Source organism: Amblyomma americanum, chromosome 4 (assembly GCF_052857255.1).
Source record: "Amblyomma americanum isolate KBUSLIRL-KWMA chromosome 4, ASM5285725v1, whole genome shotgun sequence".
NCBI lineage: Eukaryota > Metazoa > Arthropoda > Arachnida > Ixodida > Ixodidae > Amblyomma > Amblyomma americanum.
The window spans coordinates 131,830,028-131,838,107 of NC_135500.1; positions in this window are offsets into that span (position 1 = coordinate 131,830,028).

Here is an 8,080-nt window from a genome sequence, read left to right on the forward strand (position 1 = left end):
CTCACTCACTCACTCGCTCAGTGACATTCATGGTCTGTACCTTCCTTTTCGAAAAGATCCTTCAAAGAACAGTTTCCGCTAATCCGACCAATCCCGCGCGCACGCTGTTATGATGCCCCTGACACAGAAGGTTCCGCAGCGACCACATAATATAGTGAGCCTATTCTCGCTTTGAGAAGTTTCGTCTAATGAACACTGCACAAACTCATTTTACTCTTTTTGAAGGAGCTTCAATCATTCGGCACGTCGTCTATCTTGTAACTTTCGTAACATTTGACGAGCAGCGTTTTCTGCCGAAAGCTGGCACATGCATATTCTCCTGTGTTGCACCTGTTTTGTGTAATAGTTTTCTTTAACACGTGGATCAAGTTTTACACCAGGTATTACCAGCTAGCAACGTTTTTAAACTGTTCAATTATGTGGACGACTTTTAAATCATTTTTAGTAATGACGGCAGTTTGAACTGCGAAGAAAGTGTGCGCGATGTTTTATCCTCATTTAGACATGAAAATGGCTTAGGTTTTACTTTTGAAGTACCAGAAGGTGATATTTTACAGGTTTCAGATCTTAGCATTGAGTTCTGTGAGGGACAGGTTTGTTGGCCGTATGCTTTGCGCGCAAAAAAGGGGCTTCTGCCATATGACTTTGCTCCTTTCAAGCTAATTAATAGGGAGATTGCTTCACTTTGCCTCGCATCCGCCCTCAGAAAATCATGTTCTCACAAGATGCACCCAAGGTTTCGAAACCAAGTGGCCAGGCTCTCTTCTGCTGAGTTCCCTGGTTCGCCCGTAACGGCGGTCGCTGAAAGCCTGCTACAGAAGATGAAGAGAAAGCCTGTGAGAGCTGGGGAAGATGTCCCTAGAGAAGAGGTGGTGCGACCTGTAGTGGTGCCCTACGTGCACAAGTTAGCCCACAACTTGAAAAAGGTCGCGAGCAGGCATGGTGTGCCGCTTGTCTGGAAGCCTTGGCTTTCGTATTGAAAGAGGACACAAAGAAGAGAGAGGGTGTGGCACCAAACATGGGGGATCGTTCATGAAATGCACCGAAGGAGTTGTCTACGGAATTCCCCTCTCGTGCGGCCGCTCGTATATAAGGCAAACTGGGCGCTTCGTTAACGAGCAAATCAGGGAACACGAAAGAAACGTTGAGCAAGATAAAGAAGGTCCAAATATGTCTAAGCATATAAGGTCCTGCCCGTCACGCTCTTGTAAGCCAAGTTTTTTCGGTGGGCGAATTCTCTCAAAAAGTAAAGGTACAAAAGCTTGAGAATTAATCGAAGGATTTTTTATTGCAAAGAAAGGAAGCATGGCCGTCAGCGACACGTCTATATCTTTCTATAAGGCTGAGAACAATTTCTTCACCCGTTCGCTATGATATCAACTTTGAAGATGGTAGTATTCCTTGCGTGTAAGACAGTATATATTTGTGCGTTTTGCCTTCGAATAAATCAGTTGTGAGTGGCGCTCCGTCCCGTCTTTCTGCCTAGCGTTGTGTCTTGTTTCGCGCCTGTAAGAAAAGATGAACAGTTACCAACTTGTACAGGAAGAAGTTCCTTTAAGACTATCTCGACATTGCAACACTGCCAAAAAGTTAAATGCTAAGGCAGGTGACTTGGGTATCTCCACAGGCACAATCTGGGACTCAACGGCAAATGGCAGGCGGCAGTTCAGAGGCCTCAAAAGCCTCGACTGAAAGGAAGGATGGCTTCTTCGCGATGTCCCCCGTTACCGTCTGCTACGTCCGACTGCTCGCTGTCCTGGTCACCTGTGCCTTTGTGATGGTCTTGGCATTTTCACTAAGAAAGGTGAGCGCTAGCAGTGTCGCTCTGGCTTCAAGATGAAAATCAGATTTTTGAAAGAATGTGATCACGGAATGTTAAGAGAACGCTTAGGACAATTTCACACCTTTCTGTTCTTTGTGAAAACCAATTCCGTGACTGTCGGGTTAATAGCACGCTTGTGCGACACCAAAAGACAACTTATCGTCGAAAAGTCGTTCTGAAATTTTTTTCGCTTCCCGATTTTAACATATGAAGTCAATGCCGAGAAGGGCTGCAAGTTAACGGTAAATAATCGCTTCGAAGTGTAGCCTACACTATGGTGTCCGCGCGAACAGCTGTCTTCGCGAGCCTCAGTAAGCTATGAAAAACGACCAGTGATGACAACACCTACAGTTTTTGTTTTGACTGCTTAGGCTAATAAAAGCTGTATTTCCAATGACAATAGGGTATTTTTTTATTAAAGAGAGGTAATCCGTCAACACAAGGTTACATGAATTTTTCTTCAGTGGTCTGTGAACCAAGGCAAAAATTTAACTCGTCTGCATGAGAGAAGAACCGAAGAACCGCATACTACCCATTGGTATTGCTGCCGCCGCGGTGTCAGATGCTGTGGTGAATGGCTACCAACCCGAAAAGCGTGGGTTCTCTCCTGGTCGCGGCGGTCGCATTTTGATGGAGGCGAAATGGTAGGGGTATATAAGCCCGTGCACTGCGCGATGTCGGTGCACGATAAAGAACCACAGGTGGTCAAAATTACCAGGAGGCTTTCATTACATCGTCCCCATAGCCTGCATTGTTTTGGGACTTTAAGCCCAGAAAAACCAAGAAATCATAATCTCTGATGTGAAGCTTCATGACACGCCGCGAGGCGCTGCAATTTGCTGTAACCGTGACGTCAGAGGATATTTCTTGCAAGGACGGAAGTCGCCTGCTGTCGTCTCCGCTGTCGCGGTTTTCGGCTGGACAGGAAGCAGAGCCGGATGTTAGGAAAACGACGCGTCTCTCGCGCCTCCGCACTCAGTCTCCGCTGTCGTCGCCGGACTTCAGCCGTCTGCTTCTTAAGTGGAGACGCTTGAACGCTTGGGATACCATAAAGCGGTCAATCGTAGGAGTCGTACCCTGCGTTTCACGTGCAGATAAAGCTGCGGAAGTGAACCAGCAATAGCGGCGAAGTACAGACTCCGCGGGTTAACGGGTGGAGTCGCCTAAAGTAAATAAATTGTTAGTTGACGCGAGGCTTAGTGAATGGCAGGGATGTTTTTTTTTTATGTGTTCTTCTGATGCACCGGCACGTATGGATTTGGAGTACATTTTTATTCACCAATATATTTTGTGTTTTTGGAGGTGCCCCACCTGCCACCTACGTAACGTGACGTTGTGAGGCCGTCACAGCCTGTCCATTATGGCAGGTGCCGGTTAAGGTAACTTTTGGTCGGCAGAGGGTGCTCAGGGAGTTCACCCGCCCTACCAGCTTCGAGTGAGCACAAGTTTTTGGCAAATCGACATAGGGCAACCAAGATGTAAATCTCGATTTCGGCATTTTTAGTTAATTATGACTACGCATCAAAAAATCAGATTTGGCATGCCACTTGTTAGCTAATTACTTGCTTCAATGATCGCTTGGACCATTTTCAGCATATTTTTTCTTATGTGGCGAGGGATACTAAAATAGTTTCCCGGTTGCCCTAAGCTTATGCCCATCAAGAAAAGCTTCACAGAGTGTTATCGATCAATCAGTACATGAAAATGTATTCTTATTTTGAATTAGGAACCTGTGTCGTTAACAAAACTACAATAGTCTCACAACGCACTTAGTTTAACAGACAGTGGGCGGCACGGGTACTCAAAGTCGACAAAAGCTTTTGGCGAGAACTGTTAAACGAAAGCTTTGGGGTGAGTGCCTTCATTCGTGGCATTAAATGGTTAACGTAAGCAGTGCTCTGGGCGCTCCCCTGCCATGTAAGCAGACATCTTTTTGGACCGTTGCCGCTGTTGTATGATCTGCTTCCAAACGGCCACACCATGTGAAAATAGTTTTATGGTTGAGATCCCCAGGTGGTCGAAATTATTCTGGAGCCCTCCATTACGGCACCTCTTCTTCCTTTCTTCTTTCACTCCCTCGTTTATCCCTTCCCTTACGACGCGGTTCAGGTGCCCAACGATATATGAGACAGATACTGCGCCATTTCCTTTCCCCAAAAAACCAATTGTTATTGGTAAGGGGGGAGGGGGAAGCAAGGTTTACCTTCCCAAAGCGACTCCGGCTTTGAGGGACGCCGTAGTGAAGGGCTCCGGAAATTTCGACTACCTGAAATGCTTCGATGTGCACTGACATCGCACTGTACACGGGCCTCTAGAATTTCGCCTCCATCGAAATTCGACCGCCGCGGCCGGGATCAAGCCCGCATCTTTCGGTTCAGACACCCAGCTTAACTACCACTGAGCAACCGCGGCTTCTCCCGTGTGAAATTCATAGACTCCCCATAAGTACTTGGGATTCTAGAGAGTTACTCGTCGGGATTCACTGTGTTCTGCCCGCACTTTTCCTCGACCCACACGTCACGAAAATTCTCACGCGAATATTCCATCATGATCGCACGCATGTGAATTTAAAGCCAGGTTTGCGTTAGAGCTAACCATGATTTTTCTAACATAGGCTAGAGATTGAAATGAGGGTTAAGGATTGTTTTTCGCATTCGAACTAAAACGATGCCCAGGCCGCATTCTGAGACCCGGGCTCAGTACGAGCCTAAGAATCAAAGTCATACCCGAATTGCGCCCGCTATATTATCCCTCTACGGAGCCGGGCATGGCCTGCCAAGCTCGACGGTGGACCGGGTCTGTCGGGGCCCGGGGCCAGTAGCGCAGCCGCTCAAGAGGTAATTTTATTACTGTGTGTAAGTGGTGTTCTGCTACCCGGGTAAACGAAGAGCCGGGAAAGGCTCTCGAATCCCAATAACGCACAAATAAAGTAAAACAAGAGGAGTTCGCCCGTTCGCATTTTACAACAGTGACCTTCTCTGTGGTGGGTGGGGGTTCAAACTTTATTAACAAAAAGAAGGTGGTCTAAAAATTAGGTGACACCTACAGACCGGGACAGCTTAGTACGATACCACTCTTATGCCTCGCGCAATGAGTGCCTGTGCACGGCTCTCACTGTGCGCAATGAGAAGCTAAGCAGGGTCGCCTCCCAATCCTCTCAGCTGGGGTTGGGTAGGTGGGGAATGACTGTGTTCTTCCGGCACGCCCACACCATGTGGTAGACTCCGGCTGTCTCCCCACAGTGTTTCCACCTGCCAGTGACCAAGTAGTCAAGAATTGTAATGTAGCCGGGCAGATCAACGTATTTGTTTGCTTTCGGCGAAAAATTCGTTTTCCCGCCTTATCCAGACTTTTTGCGGGGGCTAGATATCACCAGTTCTCGGAGCTATAGCACTCCACAATTCCTTTTTGCCGCAGCAGCGGTGGTTTCGGGGTCCAGTCCATAAGCCTGAAATGAGATAACAGGGGTATGAGCACTCGGGCGGCCATGTCTGCGGCATCGTTCTTTCTATGTCTCTCATGACCTGTATCAATACCAAGCGTTTTGGGGTGGAGTCGGCGACCCTAATGCTCGCATTCAGAATTTTTTAGGGGATGGGTGAGATCTCCCCTGCACTGTAGTGGGCGCAGGTTTCGCGCTGTGAATTGCTTCGAAGATCCGAGAATCAAATAAAAAAGCTTAGGAAGAAGCGCAATAAAAATTGGGTTACCTCTAAATTCTCAATCAGTCACATTTTGCTGCCCGCGATATGTAAAGAATAACGCGTCCTTGAATCCATCCCAATGATTTTCTATTTTTTAATGAGCAAGATTTCGCGCACGCAGTGACGGCGTTCGCTCGCTGATAGCCGGCACAGCCCAAGTCAGCGGTGCTGTGTACTTCAGTAGGAGAATGCACCAGTGCAAGTGAATTCTGTATCAGGCGTTACAACGCTTTTCTAGCAACGCCGCTGTGGTTCTTCCCGCTGCTCGATATGTACCGTCGAAATGGGGCCAGGTGTGGGCGTCCGAAGCTGCTTGAACATAGCACAGTTTGTGACGCAGAATAAAGTCGGCCAGCAGATCTGCTTTCTCTCATTCCGCTACAATAAAGATGTCGCAGCGCTTTATTAATGAGCCATTGAAAACATTTTAGTGCCAGGATTCATTCGTTTCCGAGACAGTTCCCGCAACAATCAAAAAACAAAGTTCGGTATAGAATAATTTTTCTCGCTTGAGGAAAATTCAATATAGCAGACACGAAGAATAAGCAAATATGCGCTCAGTGATATCTTTTCTTAAGCCAACATCATACTCGTATTTCGTCAGAGTAGCTGCTAGAATGCAGAAATGTACATAATTCATCCTGCAGAAATGAATAAAAATACGGACACAGTCCGTATACTTGCGGGCCTGAGCGCACCCCTGGGGCAGCTACTTCAAGCCCCAGCCTAACTCAGGCCCGTCGTTTTCAACCAGGGCTCGTCTTAGGTGCGGCGAGACAGCACAATTTTCGATCCGGCCTGGTTAGGCCCGAGGTTCGAGGAGCTCATTTAGTGCTCTAACCTGAACAACTTACGGACACGCCTATATGAGGAGTCAGAACAGTAGGATGTGAGAGAAATATTACCTTCTCCACGGCCCATTTCTAACGACATAATTTCTTTCTTGCATGAACCACTGCCACGACATCAGGATAACGACGATGATGAAGATTCAAGGGACCTCGACGATATACATGGTTCCTCTGACATCGTCGTTCCCACCATTTCTACTGGTTCAGTTCCCACTAGTACACTTTCAGTTCCCACTAGTGTGATTACCACACAAAGTACAGATCGTACCCGCACAGGAGGTCCGGATGAACCCACAGTAGACACAACAACAAGCGTTGAAGAGGGATCGACGAGCACGACCACGACCACACTATCGACGTCGACCACCACATCGTCGTCGACGAGTAGCACCTCGACCTCCAGAGTGAGAGTTCTCAACCCATGTACTACAGACGAATGTCGTATCCAAAGCGCGAATATAATGGAGCCGTTGAAATTCATCGAGGACCCATGCGAAAATTTCTATGAATTTGTGTGCGGCTACTACAACAGCAGAGGAAAAGAGGATGCCTACACTAAGGTAACCGTTTCTGGCATTTGCTGTCATTTATTTTTTCTGTCCTGGAGCGCGCCAAATTACGGCACCCTTAGCGAGCGCTACAGACAGCTCCGATCTTTGCCGCGAAGTGCTTCCCATTTCCGTCCGACGCTCCTCAGCCCCCGCATGTGTCTTTTCTTGAGAAAGTGTTGGCAGCTTTATCAGTCGAGTCCGAAGATAGACTGTACGGGCAGGTGGTAGCGGTTGATCACAAGATAAAAATGTGCCAAAACGCTACAGGCGTAAAATACAGCGCAAACACAGCGCTGAACTTGCAAGTGAAGTGTTTATTGGAAGTAAACACGAATGTGTTGATGTAAACAGCTCACGTCAACTCGGGTTCAAACTGGCGAGAACTATGCCACATATGCAATATGTAATCGATGATTATCGATAAAAAGAAACTGCCATTCGCGAGGACACAGGCTAGGGTGATTTATTAACGTGTCACCATATTTGCTTGCACAAAATACCTCAGCTTGAAAGCGAGCCACCTGATTGCGGATTCTGAATTAGAGAGTATGGTGTTTTCTACAGTATACTTGCATACGTTGTAATGTGCCCAATAGTGTATGCTTGGGCACGTACATACGTGCGCAAGGAGGGCTTCCAATATGGTTTTCAAAGAGGCCGCCTCGTTAGCCCAAAATTCGCTTGACCCGAGATCCGGAGGATGCGATAGACAGCATACATTGTTGCTTCCTACCAAACACGAAATGAACAGGGGATGGGACAGAAGCCACAGTCCATGAGCCAGTTGTTCTAGAAGAGGACGCGTCTTCCTTTGGGCACGCGCGGTCCTCTTGTGATAAAATCGGCGAGCGACCTATGTCTTGCATGCAACCGCTTGTTCATTTCCTTTCTTATCTCTACTATAGACCTGTGGCGTATGAATCACGCATGGCCTGATGATCCACTGCGCTATTCGTTGTGAAACCTTTTGCGTTTTTTCTGGCTTTAGTCTCTACCCAGTAACAGGTTTTACAAGGCCGGTATGTCACGGTTCAGTTCAGCCCCGACTGCTCGTGTGCACGTCGAAATGAAATTCCTTGCAACACGCTTATACCTGTTCTTAACCACAACAACAAAGAGTGAAAAACTATAAGAAAAAGAAAATTGCTCAAC